This window comes from Linepithema humile, chromosome 3, assembly GCF_040581485.1.
Source record: "Linepithema humile isolate Giens D197 chromosome 3, Lhum_UNIL_v1.0, whole genome shotgun sequence".
Lineage (NCBI taxonomy): Eukaryota > Metazoa > Arthropoda > Insecta > Hymenoptera > Formicidae > Linepithema > Linepithema humile.
Genome location: NC_090130.1, coordinates 28,701,481 through 28,719,633, shown reverse-complemented (window position 1 = coordinate 28,719,633; position 18,153 = coordinate 28,701,481). Strand labels below are relative to the sequence as shown.

The 18,153-nt window shown below is 38.8% G+C and overlaps 1 protein-coding gene across 7 annotated transcripts in view; it reads left to right on the top strand.

Moving 5' to 3' along the window:
- The window catches only part of LOC105676680 (agrin-like), a 332,792-nt gene that overhangs the window by 209,598 nt on the left and 105,041 nt on the right, over positions 1-18,153 (top strand). The gene's annotated exons all lie outside the window — the stretch shown is intronic.

The following is an 18,153-nucleotide window of genomic DNA, read 5'->3' as shown; positions in this document are numbered from 1 at the left end:
TGTTAAGGAAAAAAAAAGAACAAAAGCAAACAAGCCCCGGCGATTCGGCAACAATGATAGGATTTTCATAAAAACGATTATGTGATTTCGCATGCATGAATCGTTAAAAAAATTAGAGTTCTTTCTTTCAGCCAAATTTAAATTTAATTTTTCCTTAATGCAAGTATCAATAATTTTTGGATTTTAAGTAATTGAGAAGTGAAATTCCAGGCTTCTAAATTAGATTTAAAGTATGAGCTATTACAACTTTTACTTCATTTTATTTGATTTAAGCATGAACTTTATCTAAACGGAAATTTAATTCAATTCCTCTGTATTATTTAACATTGTTAATGAGAAAACTCTAAATTGGACGAAACGATGATTGTAGGACACTATATATATATTCTTGACTTTTGACATACATCTGTTATTCCACTCTATAAATCTTTGAATGCTTGAATCAGATCGGAGAGAGAGAAATCTTTTACTCAATTTTAAAAATAAGATTCCACACAGCCTCGATCCTGCATACAGCGTATATACATTATCTAGAAATGTCATCGACGGAACTAAATTATCCTCTCTGCAGAATTTGCAAGCTACAGAAATAGGGCAGAATCCGATGAAACAAGAATATAATTTACGACATACGATCAAGCTCTTCACTTTTTGCCATTCACATTTAGCACCGATTCGAATAGTAGTATTGATTTAATCCGTCCGGGAAGTATAAAAGTTGTCAAAAATTGGGTCGCATTTTAATTTCGGAAATATTAAATAAATATTCTAATTTTATCATTTGCCAAACAAGGTTTCTTACTCTTGGATAAGATGTGAAGTGACAAACGTCACTCTGCATTATATACGTTTGAAGTATTTATTGTTTCGCCGTTCGATGTTACTCGTAAAATAAATAAAAATATTTTACTGAAAAGAACAGTCCGTTTCCGGGGGAGAAAAAGTATTGTCCGCGAAACAAAGTCAGTGGCATAGAAATATCTTATAAAATAATCCCGAGTAGAGCAATTCATCATTTGCTTTCTCTCAGCCGTAAATATCTGACACATTTAAACTCGCAAAATGTGCTACGTCCGCTTGAATAAAATTGCATCTTAAATTAACTTCCATAACCACATTCATAAATTCAGCAGATTTTTTTCTAAATGCGAAACATTTTGTCAGAGAAATGAATTTACTACATCGCAGTGCACTGGACTATAAAAACAGTATATTATTTTATATTGCAAGTTGAATAAAACTAACAAAAGATATAATCAGTTATAGAAATTTAAAATTGAAGTAAAAAGAAGCTCGACATATTTTCAATATATTTTCCGAAATATAATGGATATTTTTAGTAAATATTTTTTAATAACTTACCACTTTTTTTAATTCTTCAAAATCTATATTAAAAGTTGAAAAAATGTTGCAAAATTGTGATTGTAGGAAAAAATAGCGAATGCCGAATATTAACATTAATGCTGAAAAACGAACACTTAGCGTGTCCATTCGAACTTTACCGTGCAATTTTATTATTATTTAGCTACAATTGTACTTTTCATTCTCCCGGGACGTATAAAACGCGAGCGTGTCACGCTTCTTGACAGCGGTGATAAAATTAGGGTACATTAAAAGAGCACGAGAAACAATGAAAACTTATCCCTCCGCGGTGCGTCCACCTATTTTCCCAAATTACCGTGAACTCGTCTTTTTTTTTCCCCCCCTCGCAATAGCAAACGGGAACATGAATGATAAAAAATTAAATTAATTTTTCTACCTTGGACTCTGATACAATCCTTATCGGATGACACCCTCTAATCCTCGCTCTTCCGATTCACGTCACGTCATCGGAAACATTTCCCCATCGCTCTTGTCTCTCTCCGCGGCCTACAAAAAAGGGAGGGAAAGGTTGCTTAGCATTCCTCGCCGGTTTCGTTAAAAATTGTCTCGATACATATCTCAAACAAAGTAGTATCGCAAAAAATTTGTTGAAACACGTAAATCTGCATACAAAGTATTCGCAATATCGCACGTTCTCTCTCTTCTGTTTTTTTTTCCAACCTATCCGATAAAGACTTAATCTTTTCAATTTCTGATTGGTAATTTAATATATCGGCTTGCCAGGCTCGTTACGCAAAAGTTTATGACGGACAATTTTTCCCCGCCGGACTCTCGGCGAGTCTCTTACATCTCCCGTTGCTGCAAAGTTGCTAATTCAGTCATGTTGAATAGAACTTCTTCAATTAATGCACGTTCATTCTAATATACGTAATTACTTCGAACCGATAGAATCCTCATAAAAGTTACCTCCCGCGCAGTTACTCGAAAGATCTTAATCCCACGCCGAACTCTCGACTGCCTCTCGATATCAATGGCGGAAAATAATCCGAGGGATGCTGAAGAGCCATCGGTCGGTAATCGGCAAATTTTTGCGATTGTTTTGTCGAGAATAATGGATAATCGCAAATCGAAATCCGCATCAAAGAGAGAGAGGGGGGGGGGAGGGTGGAGTGGGGAGAAGAGAGAGAGAAAGAAAAAGAAAGTCGGGGCCGGGTGTAATTAAATTAATCATTATCTATCCTGTCGGCACACTTCATTACCCCTCGCGACTCTCGAAGTTGCTCGGCCTCGACGGCGAAGTTTTATCAAACTTTAGCCGATGATGAACGACCGATGTACTCGTCTGAGTCGACCTGGCCATAGTGTCAACCGATCAAAGTCGAACGCGCGCAATACCACGCGTTTTTCCGCGCGCCGCAAACACGGCAGGATCGAGCGGTTGCAAAAAGGACGGCTTTTTACGGCCTTTAAAATGAAGCCCGTGTCCGGCGGACGCGCATTTGGACGCAAAGTGCAGTTTTTGCCGAAAAGTCGGCCGCGCCGGGGCTAAACGATTTCGCGAATTCCGTGTGATAAACGTTTTGCAATAACCACGTCAAAATCGAAACAAAAAAAAAATTGACTCTGCCGTGAATATTTTTTTTTTTTCTTATTTCTTTAAGAAGCAGGAATTTGATGCTCCGAAATGAATGGATTACAGTGCCGCGAACGCGATAGTTTATTGCGACAAGAATTAAATTGCAGAATGAATTGATTGAGACAATTTTCTTAAAATTTAAAAACTTGAGGAACTCAATGATCCACGTTTACGCGCTAATCGAATTCGTTTACTATTAAAACGCGCTAAGCATCGCACCGGGCGCTTCAAAAAAAAAAAAACACCGCTCATTTCTGACTGTTTTCGCGGAGTCAGCGAGTCACCCTCTCAAATGTACACACGAAGTGCCGTTTGTGTATTTTTCACCCGCCTTTAAAGCATTCCATCTCGTCGCGCGCAGCCGACGCGATTTTCCTGCGATTTCCGGGGGAGGCGAAAAAAGGAGCTAAGAGCGGCACGAACGAAATAAATAAATCCACGTGCAATTCCGTTGTCGTTGACGCCGCCTTTGGTTCCTCTGCCGGGTGTCTAATGTTCCCCGCTCGTGACGTCGCTTGGCCCGCGAGACGGAAGTGCTTTAGCTTCTCCGCCGCGGCGAAGCGAGCAGCGACTTTCTGATTTTTCGCATACATCTTCATTCCGCGAAATGGCCCCTTCACTCCGTTCTCTCGGCAAACCTTCTCTTAGTACGCCCGCTATTCCGGCTCTCCCGAGACGCGTACGATTCGACAAACCGCCGTTCGTAGAACTCTTTAGAGAGCTAGTGATGATTTTTAAGCCCGCCTGCTTACCAGTTTCCAACCAATCGGGCAGAGATGTCCGTCTGAATGGTATCGATGCCGTGATACGATATTAAATGTTAAAAGATTTGGATGAATTCACCTGCGAAGGCACTTTGATTTTCGTTTATTTTTATAGCAGAAACTTAATTTGATGCTTCTTACTGCTAAAAAGTAATATAATAGTAGTATATTTTGACACAGCTTTAATGTTTGAATAACAAAAATTTAATAATTAGGTCAAGTTTTCGATGCTATAATGCTCGTGTTTAATTATGTTGATTAGACATTTACAATTCACAAGCGTCTTATTTTCTTTGATTATTCCCAGTGTATAAAGCATTTTACTCCATTAATCGTTACATATTTGCGAAAGCGCTTTAGCAGCATTACAATGATGATATTGCAATAAAAAGAAGAGCGCAATCTGTTCAAATGTTTATGACTGTAATACCCTTGTTTAATAAACAGTTTTAAAATCTCATGCAAATAAGAACAGAGCTAATATCGGGGCGCTGCTTGATTCGATATGCATACAGTGTGCCGTTATAAATATTTCCTGCGCGATCGCGCGAAAAATAGTGGACTATTTACAAGGTGGAATTTAATGCGCGAAATTCACAAACGAATGCCCCACATAGACAGTACCGATCGCTCGTAATAAAGTATAATTGCTATTCCGATATAGCGGGCGGCTGTTCAATTGATTTATTCGTTCCAGAGGAACCGCCCACGCGCGGCGGTGCATACAGAAAAATTATAGTTGGCGCTAATACCGGGAAAACAGTTCGATGTATTCGTCAGCACGAGCACTTAAGATAATGAAACGTTGAAATTCTATCGGTGATGCATAATCGGTCACCTCAGCCGACGATGTCGTTAACTCGACTAGCCATATAATAGTTACATCGTTACGTGACTGTGTTGTTTGCCGCTCGATGATTATGATTAATATTGTTGATAATTATCGTAGAATATTACGTGTTTCTTTTAATTTACTTCCATTTATTTTATTTTTTGTTTTTGTGCGCCTTATTATTGTCTGAAGTAAGGCACAATCGATAATTATATTAACGCCGATATTTCAAATATACAAGATTGTGAAACAGAATTGCATTCCTGTTGCCAATTTAATTTTATCGTAATGAAAAATTTATCTGCTGTAGTTTTGGAGAATTAAATAAGAAATATTGATATACGAATTCTGAGATAAAATTCTGCTAAAGCTTATTTAAACTTTACTGAAAAAATAAAGTTTCGTTGTCCGTTGCATGAACTCTGGAACTTTTAATATAAAATCAACCCTGCAATGAGGTCCACTTTGGAATTGTTATTAAAAGATAAACGAGATTGAAATTATTACAGGCACTATTATCATCATTCTCATAATCGTTTCTAAGTAAATCTAATAGTAATTAGATAATCTATTAATTGAATCGATTAACATCAATTATCTTATAACAATTTATTATCTTATTATTATTAATACTAATTATCATCGCCGCAATAATTACTATAGATTTCGTTCATTTGACCTGATTGTTACATCATCGCGCTCATCATAATCGGCTAACAGATTGTGCAATTAAGACTGTAATTAATACCAGAAAGAGCTGCTGTCGTAATGATGGCACTAACTCGCTGTGCGATAATTAATTTGTTTTACGCTTCATTAGCGGCCTCGTCGTCGGAAAACGTATCTCAAGCATTGACGATAACAGATGTTCCCAGCTGCGATAATTAATGCAGATATTTGATACATTGTGTGTCAGAAAAAACAGCTTTGTCAACATGGCGTCTACGAATATGACATACCGACTGTATTTTGTTGACAAGCCTGATATATGCTAACTAATCCGTTAAAAATTTGAGCACTAAAAAATTCCACAAATGATATGAATTCCGCACATTCTTCAAAAAAAAAAAGTATCTATTTAAATTTGTTCCTCTTTTTTCGCGATCGGTTTTATTTATCTGTTCATCGCGATTGCGTGTTATTGCAGAGTTTGCTCTCATTAAACGCAAACTGCTATACGTATAAACAATTCAATTTGCAATTAAATTGCGGCACCTTCTTTTAAAGCGTTTGTCGGAGAGATTTATATTTTATTGCCGCTCGCATATTATTGCAATACACAAAGTGAGAACTGAATAATGTAAGAGCCGAAGGAAAATATAGCGTCGTCCCGCGCATTCATCATGCAATTCCGAATCGAGCGTCGCGATAGCGCGGCAATGCCGCCGGCGTATCCGTTCGCAATAATTTACTAAGAGGCGGTGGCTGTATCGTCGTGGACGCATGTGGCAGCGAGCGTCGTCGTCCTCCTCCCTTAATCCGAGGATGGCTCTCAATTTACCTCGCCTCAATTTCGCCCCCCGCGCCTCCCGCCGCCCCGCCGCGCCAGCCTCTTGCGCGAGTCTCTTCAATTATTACAGCCGGCGAAGCTTGAGACATTTTCAGGGCGTTTTGACGATAACTGATGGGACAGACGGCTCGCACGAGCCGTCACAGACGACTTGCGAGGAAGCTGCTGCACACCGACATGCCGCAGCAACATTATTTTCCACCTTCCTCTTCTTATCCCGCTGTCTTCCTCGTTCTCTCTCTCTCTCTCTCTCTCTCTCCGCTCGTCGAGAGAGCAACGCCAACACTTGCGCACACAATTTAATTTCTCTCGCTGTTCCCATTTCGATGTTGCTATTTATAAACACACGTGTGTCAGAAACCTTACAAATATAAATATGTCGAGCGAGTTTAGCGAATTGAAATTTTACGCGAAGTGCTCTTTTTTTCGAACCGTCTCAACGCATTGGCGTGTTCCGTGAGACACTAGCTGTTCTTTACGGTCAGCCTTATTTTACAGTATTACTCTCATGCTAATTGCAGAACCGTCTGTCCCCCTCTCTCTCTCTCTCTCTTTCTTTCCCCGCGTTTGCAATTATTCCGCCGTGGCTCCGAAAATTTATCTTATAGGATACCGTTTCCGTTACGCGTGCCAGGAACATTGTTTTCCGTTCCCTTCTCCTCCCCCAAGCGCGACAGCGTTTTCGTCTTCTTCGCTCTAGTCCATCGTGGCGGGAACCACCTTGCTCCTTGCGAAATTTAATTCCAGGCACCGCGATCCCACCTCCGCGACGCCGCGTGCGCGGCACGATTTATAATGACATTGAGCCGGCGCTTATATTCCGGTATTCGTATAGCGGGCGTAAAGTGAGCGCAATTATACACGTGATAAACGAGGGAACCACTGCATTCTCCGGTATTATTGCTTCCCCCGCTAACAGCCCGTGTTAGCATGCAGCGCGTCCTTCGAATAAGAATCGCACGAGTTGAGAGACATCATTTTTTTTTTTAGTTTAAATCGGATTTCGAACTGTAAAAGTGAACAATTTATCGTACTTCAGAAGCTCGCAATTATCAGTCGGAATTTTTCGTCGTCCAACAAAGGTGTAAATTTGTAGTAAAAGATTTCCGACAAAAAAAAAAGTTGCAATTTATGATAATTGTATCGCTCTATTTTTATCAAAGATTTCTTTCAAACATTTATTTTCAAGATTATTGATTATTTACATTGCGTATCGTAATAGTCGTCTGATTGTGTGACAAATAGCAATTCCGACACGACTATCCACTCTTTGCGTGCTTCCGTAGAAACACGAACGTATGCCGGAAGGATTGCGTTATATTTCTTGCACGCCTGTCCGTGTCCCACCAACACTTTTCCTGCGTATTCTTCCGATTTTGCCACGCTTGCTTTTTGCAAAACTTAATTCGAACGCTAGCAGGATTTTTACATAAGAGCTTTTTTACGTTTTTTTACTTCTCAAGAACAAAATGCAGCCGGCCTGTCGTTGCTTATTATATTCGACGCATAGCGCGCTATTCGCTCCGGTTGCGATTATTTTTTCCGATTAAAGTATTTGTCACGCGCAATGTCGATATTGCGTCGATAATTTTTCACATTCCTATTATTTAGCGAAATTAGCGCACAAATGCCGTACGAGCTGTTTACTTTCATGCTAATCCTCACTAAATATTTATAAAACGCCTCTTTTATCGCAATATATACGAGCTAATGTTATCTCATTTTTATTTTGATATGCAACACTCAGGTAATAGCGAGACTTTATCTCAGAATTGTTCCGCCTTCTCTCCGCCCGCTCGGCTGCGTAATCACGCTTGCAGTACACCATTAATTTTCAATGTGCTTGAAATATTTATACAAGGAAACGAGAGTCATTGTTTTCCGCCACTTGTCTCCGTTTCACCATTTTTCTTATTCCGTTCTCCGTGTTTATTTCTCCTTTACCTTTCCGTTCCGTTTCGCGGCGGAAGCGCGTTGCCCGCGCGAAATTTAATTCCGGCACTCTGGTTCCCTCCCCCTCCTCCTCCCCCGACTGCGCCTTCCCACGATTTATAACGACACTGAACTAGTACACTCGCGCATTCGCATAGTAAGTTTCGGTATTGTTGCGGATACAGCGTGTAATATCAGCGTGAAATATCGTCCGATCCACGAGGCACTCCATAATATCGCCTTCCGCTGTAATTACGACGCAATACTTCGAAACGCGGCCAGAACGCGGGTATTGCCGCAGCTCAACCGCCACGTAGGAAGCTGAGATTAGATTAGGCCAATTATACGAAACCGTTGTGCGCACAAAGACAATAATAAAGCGAGAAGCCGCGCGTGCATCCGGAATCCGGGATCGAACGCCCAATTTTGTTAGCGGGCGGAAATTATTACAGCGACATTTTTCCGCCTTTGCTTAAAGCGCGCTTCTTCGTATTGTTGCAAAGATGAAGAGAAATCTCATTTATTTTGATGTCGTGGCATCTGCAGCCGACCATATGTTTTCCTAGCTTTGCTTTCCAACAAAATTTCTGTTTACGGCTTTATCCGCCCGCGCGAATAGACAGATACCAGATCTACGAGGGGGGGAAGGAAAATTCACTTTCGCGCAAACGGCCGCTCACGAACATGGCGTTTTGTGGTTTGCGCGCACGCGAACACCGGCTCGCCGCGATGTAATCGAGCGAAATTGTCCGCCGGTGGCGAGTCAAAACTTGTTCCCCGAGAAGGTTCGTTCACGGTCTTCAAGGCTGCCTGTCGAAGTTGGGGTATGAGTGTCACGTGGCGCGGAGAAACGAGTATTTCGTTCACGTGGCGACGACATCACGCAATTTCATATCCGCCCGTAATGCTACACCAAAATACTCTTATTTCTTATCCTTTTTTCGCTCATTCTGCTTTTATCTCCTTTATTCTGGCTTACGGCAACATTATTCTTTATCCGTCTTTTGTATTTGTTGAAATATAAACAATATCGGACCGCCACATGCCTGCACGACGAATTGCTCAATTACTTACATTTATTTTATACTAGTTTGCTGATACATTTATCGTTTTTACGCATTCTGGCAACGTACATATTTTTACGCGTCATTTGATCTGAAAACCTTTCAAGAGGACCCTGAAGTTGTCGACCGAACGCTTTTTTCCGACACGTGAATCTTTGTATTAGGCTGTCGAGGGGAGAAGCGCGCGAATGCCGTTTGCTTGCCGACCGTTGAAGTTTCGGCTGTCATTCTCTCAATAATTGAAAGAAGCGTAAATATATACTTAGCTGATAAAATATGTACTCTGCAAAAATAATGTTAACAGATGTTCAAAGTTAATCATTTACAATTAATAATCAGCGACTCACAAGCTGACATGATCTTTCTTATTTTTATCACACACGCACGCTAGCCAAATAGAATGCGTTCAATACACATAATTCTGTGCTGATGATGTTAGACGTACTTGACAGTGCTTGCTTGAAAAAACATTTAGTTACTCAGTTATGAAAGTATACACAGACGATAACATTAAAGTGACAGCGCGACAATATAGACGCGTCGAAGACTCGTTTCAGCACTCGCACTAGCGATTCCCACGCGAGAGACATAAAAAGGGTGTCTGGGCTCTGCCCTAAAAGGTGGACCATCCAGAGGTTGGTTATCCTGAGTGGAAAGGTGCGGCCGGGACAAGAATAAATTATGCGCTCCGGAAATTTCGACAAATTTCGTGCGAGCCGTCTTAATCCATTCTCGAGCGGAAGTTTCAATAAGGACCATGAGTTATGCGTCCCCATAAAGACTTGTCCCTCACCATTTTCCTTTCGCGTCGCGGGCATTTCTCTCTTTCTTCTCGCCGTTCTTCGTCTTTCCGTCTTTCCACCCTCGCGAAATTCATCCTTCCCCCTCCGCCCTCCTTCCTTTGACCCGCCCGACCCTTGTCCCGGTGGACGCTAATCCTGAAAAAGAGCGCGAGAGCCGACGATCCGACTCGGCCGGCACGGCGAAGCCCGAATATACGCGCCGGGACAACGCACTCGTTAGCAATAATCGTAGCTCCTCTGCAGATTTATAGAAGGACTTAGTATTTTAATCTCGCATTACGCCAGGATCGACCGGCCGGGAGGAAAAGTTGGAAAATTTTTTTCCAATTGCAAGTATTCACTTTCGAGTTATTAGGGAATTAAATTTGCGGTGCTTTATTTCGCGTTTAACTTCGCCATAGACCGGAATACTATTTAATCACTTTCGTTTGTACAACTGTTTCGAGCTGCGCGAGAAGCAGCCGGAGCGGAAGGCAAACGTGTTTTTTGAAATTGTTTATACGGATAATATTCCATTTTCACATGTCTACCGAGGACACCCCGGAATGAGCCCGTGGAGGAAAGACGAACAGCGGGGAGCGAGCGCAGTGAGAAAACTGCAGTCGGAAACGCCCGTTAGTTTAACGACAGCCGGAAAATCGAGTTCAAGAGAGATAGTTTTGTCTCCCGCGCTGTTGTAAACTTTCAAGTCCTCGCATCCACGCACTCGATCTTGTCGCTTTTCGCGCACACGATATTCCACCATTTCCTGTATTATCTTCCGGGCAAGGATATTTCGCGTGAAAGGATTCTCGATCGCGTTATTTAGCGAAAAGAGAAAAAAAATACAACAGCACTTTGCGCAAAGATTCGCATTTATATCCGCTCGCACGGCTCTATTTTGTAATCAAACGTTGTATCGACACTATATTATACACTTGGTAAGCAGAACTTGTTCAAGCCGCTTAGGCGGTTAATACAAGTATTCTACTTACAGGATGTGTACTTTGGCACATGGTGGTGTAAGTACACCGAGAAAAAGAGAGAGAGAGAGAGAGAGCACACTCCGCCGCGAGAGCTTAAATTTATGTTGGAAAAATAGCGGGAATTTTCACGGTGCGAGCGAGCGGCGAGCGAGCGCGCGGGGGGGGGGAGGGACGTTTACCTTCCAGCGGCAAGTAACACGTTCGATTCCGAGACGTTACTCGGTTTATTTTCCTCAAACGTTTGCTCGCGCTCAAGTGGGCCTTTTCCCTCACATTTGGCTGAAACATCCGCTCGATGTCGAGTGCTATTTGGATATGGAAATTCTGGCGCGAGGGGTTGCCGGGCTCCTTCTAACGAGTCTCCGAAACCTGGACGACGATTCTTTTCACGGAGAGAGACGGAATTTTTGCGATGACACGTCGATCGATAGGGCGAAGCGATCCGGCGTTTCTGAGGGGGGGAAGAGGATGACGCAGCGACTGGTGACGGTTGCTCGGAGTAAATAGCAATTAGATACGTCGGTTCCTTTGATCCGCCACCGCGCGTCAGCGTCGACCTCTTCTTTCAGAGCCCCTCGAGAATGAAAAATGCGAGTGTACGCAGCTACTTTGCGACGAGCCCACCCTCGAATATCATCCCGGCGTCGCGCGACGACGGGAAAACACTGATTTTCGACACGCCTTTGATGCATTTCGCAAACTATGAACAATCGCGTTTCCGAATTTATTGACCCACCGTCGGCGGCGGACTGTCAAATATTGATAGTTGCTCGGCGTCAACATCCGGTCGTTAACTCTCGATAAGTGCGTTTTTCTCCATTAAACTTGAAGTGATGTTATATTTGAGAAATTAACAGATGTTTGTGCAAAGCGTTTTATATCGACAGCGAGAAATAAGCTCACTCGCGGATCGTCATACTTATACTTTGCAATTTACATTTAAAATAATAACTATGAAACATTAATTCACAGTGTTCGTGGCGGAATTAAGCTGATTGAATTTTCACAAAGGATGCTGGCATACGCGTCCGTTGATTCATAAAGTCCGCGATGTGTTTTTAAGCATAAATTATACGCATGCCACAGGCAATGTTGAATTTTACTAAAGCCGCGCGTTTGTCGCGAATTAATTAAATGGTCGTTACAATGCTTCGGTATATAATAATATATATTTTATACTGAAGTAATAATACCTCAAAGGACCCAAGCTTCCAAATAATATGGCAGGTCTCGGTCCGTTAATTGAAATTACAAATAAATAGCGTACGCATTGTTTTACCTGTCAAGCTTTATGATATGGGCAAGTAACGCACGCAATATCACAAAGTCGCGCGCGTTTCACATTTTATATGCGATATTTGATTAGTTCGCTTAATAATTAATTATAAATAACTTATTCGAATAAGAAAGAAAGGAATTATTTAGAAATGAGAATCACCGAAAAACCAGTTCGACAAAGTTTGTAAAATACTGAAATATGTAAAATAAAAACTATTACATTTTGTTATCAACGCACGATACTTTTCGACTTTCGCGCAGGCTTAAGCAATTAATCCGCGGGTCCCAGTTGTATTTATTCAATATTAAGTGATACATTTATATTTAAATTTATAACCGAACCACATGTGAATGACGCAATAAAGTTAAATTAACGAAAGAATATATGTTAATTACATATTCTGTGCTTATTGCGATTTTAAAATAGCAGATAGCGTAATCTCCATCTGATTATTTGCGATTGCGAGCGTTTTATAAATTCTGTATTCTAATCCTTGCAAATGCCGCATGAAAATATGTACATCTTTAACCGGCTATCGGAAACGGGACGCACCAATTTTACAGCGTTAAATGTGTCCGTTCATAGCCGGCTATTGATTCAAAACGACCGCAATTCGCAGTTATAAAGCAGCGTCATTCACAGCGCGACGCGCATAAAATGCTTTGCAAAAATGCGAAAAAAGGGAGGGGGAAATGAGAAAGGAACATATTGGTCGAATTGCAAGGGCCTTCGCGATCTCGATTCTTAATCCGTTGCCATCCACGTATATTTGCAGTGGGTTGACAGCCAATTCGCCATTTTTCCATGGAAACTGTAGCGTAGCCAATCAAGCTGCATACTGGCGAGAGTAGAACGCTCGAGTGCTCGAGCGTGGTTAACCTGGTTGAAATCCACGGGTGCAAAAGATTAATCCAGAAAACTCAACTCGCGATAGATCTCCACCGACTGTAATCCAGCCTTATCTCTCATATCGCCGGTGACCATATTTTTCCTGCTGAAGTTCTGTCATGTGTAATCCAATAAGCGATTTTTCCGCTACGTGCATTTATATAACGGAAATACTGGATATAAAACCGATATTAATAGCGAACGCATATGCGAAGTGCAGAGAGAACTACAAATTTTTTAAATTACAAAATCATTTAAGCGCACAGAACGCTCTGAAATTGTTACAAATCTCTTTACATTCGCGAATTTTCAATCAGTCTTAGATCTTTCCACGATAAATATATAATGTGTCCATTTTCAACATTAAGCGTACTTCAATGTCGACGTAATACAGCGGTATATAGTGTTCTGCATTAACTCGACGTGAAGTAAAGCGCGCTCGTTCGAGTAAAAAGCCGAAGGAAGTTCGTTTTGGTCGGCGAAGCGCGAGTGAGCGCTGACGGTGGCGGGCGTTAGAGCATTTGTCAGCCACTCAAATATTAGCGGGCTAAAGTACTGAAGCCAGTATACTTATTAGCGCGTGGCTCTATGCATGGCGCTGCGCCAACTAGTTACGAACCGACCTAACGGGCAGAGGTGAAGTCCGAACGCGTACTCGGAGCCGGCTATGCATACTTAGTGCCTGGCTCGCGTCGTCTTTCGATAGCGAGCCTACGTCGAGTCAGACGTGAGAAAGAGATGTCAGAAATGGGAAAAGAAAAAAGGGGTGAGTTGAGCAAAGAGAGAAATGAGCTTTGCCAAATCAATATCTTGACAGTGACGACAAAGCTGATTATATTTCACTACATTGACTGCTTTAGAGACATATCTAGTAAGCGAACTGTTAGCAATGTTGGCGGAATGACAGCAAATATTGATAAAAAATGTCAAAGTTGATCAAATTTGCTGTCGATCTGTCAATATCAGCTTACACGCACGATGATAATTATTTACGAATTTTTTGAGAGACAATGAACGAGATTGATATTATAGATTGTATTTAAAATTAAAATATTAATGATATGAACAATCAGGAAGCAGCTGACCCGATAAGATATAAGCGATGTTGCACTTTATTTGATAATAAAAAGGTCAATATTAATACAAAATTAATAACAATGTTATGTATACATTTAAAGTTATCGCCAAAATTAAATTATTGACTTTGTGTTGAATTAAATTAATTAAACTATTTTATTGCACGAATTTGCGAATAATAAATAATTCTTGACTTGATTCGAAACAATTGTTGTTTGTATTGTGACGATCGTATGCGGGATTATTTACATCGCTCGCTTCTTATAAATTGCTCGCGCACTCGTACATTCACTTAAACTTAATACCTCTTCTTGTATTGCAGTAGCTGTGTTATTCTTGCATTATCAATTAATAATACCATTTGCACAATTTGTTTGATTATGTGTTTACTGCGTTATATCGAGATAAATATAGAGATAACACGCTTGTAAAAAAAATCAACATTGGCATAATGAACAAATTACTTCGAAATAATTGGCGACGAATCACGATCGGCATGCAACGACGTTTCCAGAAATTCCGTGCATTCCAAATAAACTCGTACGAAACGTCCGCAATTTCCGATGCATGCAAAATTGTAATATGATACGCTATACCTATCGCCTGCAAAGAGCTTTATCAAACCCCCGATAAATATGTCCTTTTATTTTTCTCCCTCCCGTTCTTTTCTCCGTGTCTGAGACCTTTTTTTGCCCTGTCTTTTATTTCTCTATAATCAATCGTCAATCATAACTACTTATGAATAAAATTTTTGAATTTTTATAGTAAAATACTTTCGAAAAAGTGAGATTTAACCAAAATATTACATAATATTCTTTTTTTTTTTATTAACGTACATATTGATACACATTTAATTGGATCGAATCAAAAGTTTGTTTAAATTGTAAACAAAAAATAATTTAAATGTATAGTTAAATACAAATATATAATAGTTTTATTTAATCCAACAGTCACAATAATCGAAACCATTTTTACTGCAAAGCTAGAGATATATGTAATCTCCTTTCGAACTTTTGATCAATCCAATGATTCTATTATATTAATTTTTATTCACATATAAAACAAAACAAATAAAATATATCAAAAGAATAAAAATGATCTACTTTATATAAATTGAATATTCTAATACAATAGTTAAAAATTGAGCAACTTTTTTACATAAATTTTTTAAATGCTGAACAAAAGACGATTGTTACGTTTATTCTAATTTCTTTGATAATATTCGATCTATTATGTTATTTTAACGCTTATTTAATGCTTAGGTATTTAATTTGATTTGCTTTTGGAAATTTTCTCTGTAAATGTGAATATATTATCAGATCACAGAAAAAAATTGTTTCTCAATAATCACATATATTTTAACCAAGATACTAGATTCAATATTTTAAAATAAATATGTTTTGCCGACCATTGGCTTTTCTTAATAAATGGTTTTACGACAGGAATTGGGAATCCATTGAACGTATTGGAAAGAGCTAATGTGGTAAGCACCCATATTTCTCCAAACTACTAACCAATCACCTATATAACGTTTAGGCAACAACATATTCTTAACAATTAAATTGAAATCGGCAGTTGGTTCACATAAACTCGATGGAAATTGGCTGCAGTAATAAATCAATTATTATTCTATTACATACCGTGTAAAAATTTAAGTCAATATTATTCTATACGATTAATAAAATTTTAAAAATGATGATAAATACGCAACGATAAATTTTTCAATAACCTTAACAAGTAATTTTGGTAGTCTGGCTTGTACATCCAACAATTCATTAAAGAAAGAATTATACACGCCACAATTCATATAATACATTCTTCTATGCCGTCTTCGAAAACAATAAATTTTTTTGGAACGCAAATACGAGAGACTGAAGTAAAATTTATCGTCCTGGTTCATTAACAAACTTTATACTCGGATCAAGATCTTTTATTGCGCCGTTAATAATATTCGTCAGCTAAAGAAATAGAAATAGATATGTCGATAACAATAACATACATAGCACCAATAAATCGAAGACACATATCGAATTTTTTCCCGCGCACACTCTGAAAATTACCGCGGATGTTGAACTGCATATTTTTACAATCGAGTATTTTTGCAATAGCGATTAATCGTTTACACATTTCAATTCCTCTGCGATAAGCATCGATTTCTGAGCACGGCGTTGAAAACATGAAAACTGAAACCGTATAAATTTAAGATAAGATTTTTGACGCACTGTATTAAACATACCGTCTCCTTGCACGGATTACTGTCAAATTTTGATACATTTATGTAATTTGTTAAGCATATTAGATGTGAGATTTTCAATGCTGATGATGGCGTACTTCAGACAACTGTGGAAGTACAACAGTTGTAAAATCGATAAAGTAAGAAGAAGGCGTTCGTAATATTACGAAATAAACTTTTAATAATTTCTCTAGGTAACTCGCGATAGTTCGAAACTCGTAGAGTAACTGTTTATGTCTTGCTTTGACGATTATTTGTCGCACGTTCTTGCTGCTTTTACGTAAACTTAACTTGATAAATATCAACGTCAAAATTTAAAATTGTATTGCATTTTGTAAGCCGAACAATCTTTAGGTTCTTTATAAGCAAAATATTGGCAATATGACAAGATTGATAGCAGTTTTGACCAAATATTGATCAAATAATTTGCTGTCAAATTTTCATCAAATTTCATCAAGTATGCTGTCGATCTGCCAATATCGCCAATATTTGGCTATCGGGGTACACGCACGATGATAATTATCTACGATTTGTTGAGAGACAATAAACGCGATTGATACTGTAGATCGCATTTCAAATTAAAATATTAATGATATGATTAATCAGGAAATAACTGACCCGATGCGATATTACATTTTACTTTATGATAAAAAAGTCAATATTAATATAAAATTATTAAAAATGTTATCTGCAATATGTATTTAAAATTATCACTAAAATTACAAATTATTTATTTTACGTTGAATTAAATTAATTAAATTATTTGATCGCTTGATATTTGCGAATAATATGCAATTCTTTACGCTACTTAATTCTAAGCGTTGCGAGCATTTACGATAAAAATCGAAGACGGTAAAGCGAGAATTGATGTTAATCGATTGAGGATTTCCTTGACCACAATGAAACATAGCACTTTTATGGCTCTACTCGTTTTGTCCGGTATTCATTAAAAGGAGCACAATTCGGGATAACACTGCACTTTTTATAGTCCCTCGCCTCGGTTCTTATCTACGCCGCTGCAGTTTATTGTTGCAAATAAAGATTAGCCGAATAGTTATAATGTAATGTAACCCAGTCGTATACGTAAACGCAGAGATTATTTACGTCCGTCGTTTCTTGCAAATTGCAAGGTGCACTCGTACCTTCACGGAAAACTCAATGACTCTTCTTGTATTATAGCAGCTGTGTTATCCTTGCATTATCAATTAATAATACCACTTGCATAATTTGATTGATTAATTAAGTATGTACTGCGTAATATCGAGATAAATATAACGCGATAGAAATGACACGTTTGTAAAAAAAAATCAACATTGGCATAAAGAACGAATTGCTTCCAAATAATTGGCATGGTCAACGAATCACGATCGGCATGCAACGTTTCCAGAAATTCCGTGCATTCCAAATAAACTCGTAACGCCGCAATTTCCGATGCACACAAAATTGTAGTGTGATATAGTATATCTATCGCCTACGTACAAAAAGCTTTATAGGACGCCCGATAAATATGCTCTTTTATTTTTCTCCCTCCCGTTCTTTTCTCCGTGTCTGAGACATTTTTTGTCCTGTCTTTTATTCCACTATAATCAATCGTCAATCATAACTTTGAATAAAATTTTTGATTAATCTTTATAGTGAAATACTTTCGAAAAGAGATTTAACCAAAATTTATATAATAATCTTTTATTTTTTATATTAACGTACACATTAATACACATTTTATTGGATCGGATCAAAAGTTGTTTAAATTGTAAACAAAGAATAAAATTTAAATGTATAGTTAAATAGAAATATATAATAGTTTTTATTAGTAATATAACCATTTTATTTAATAATCTTTTGAATTT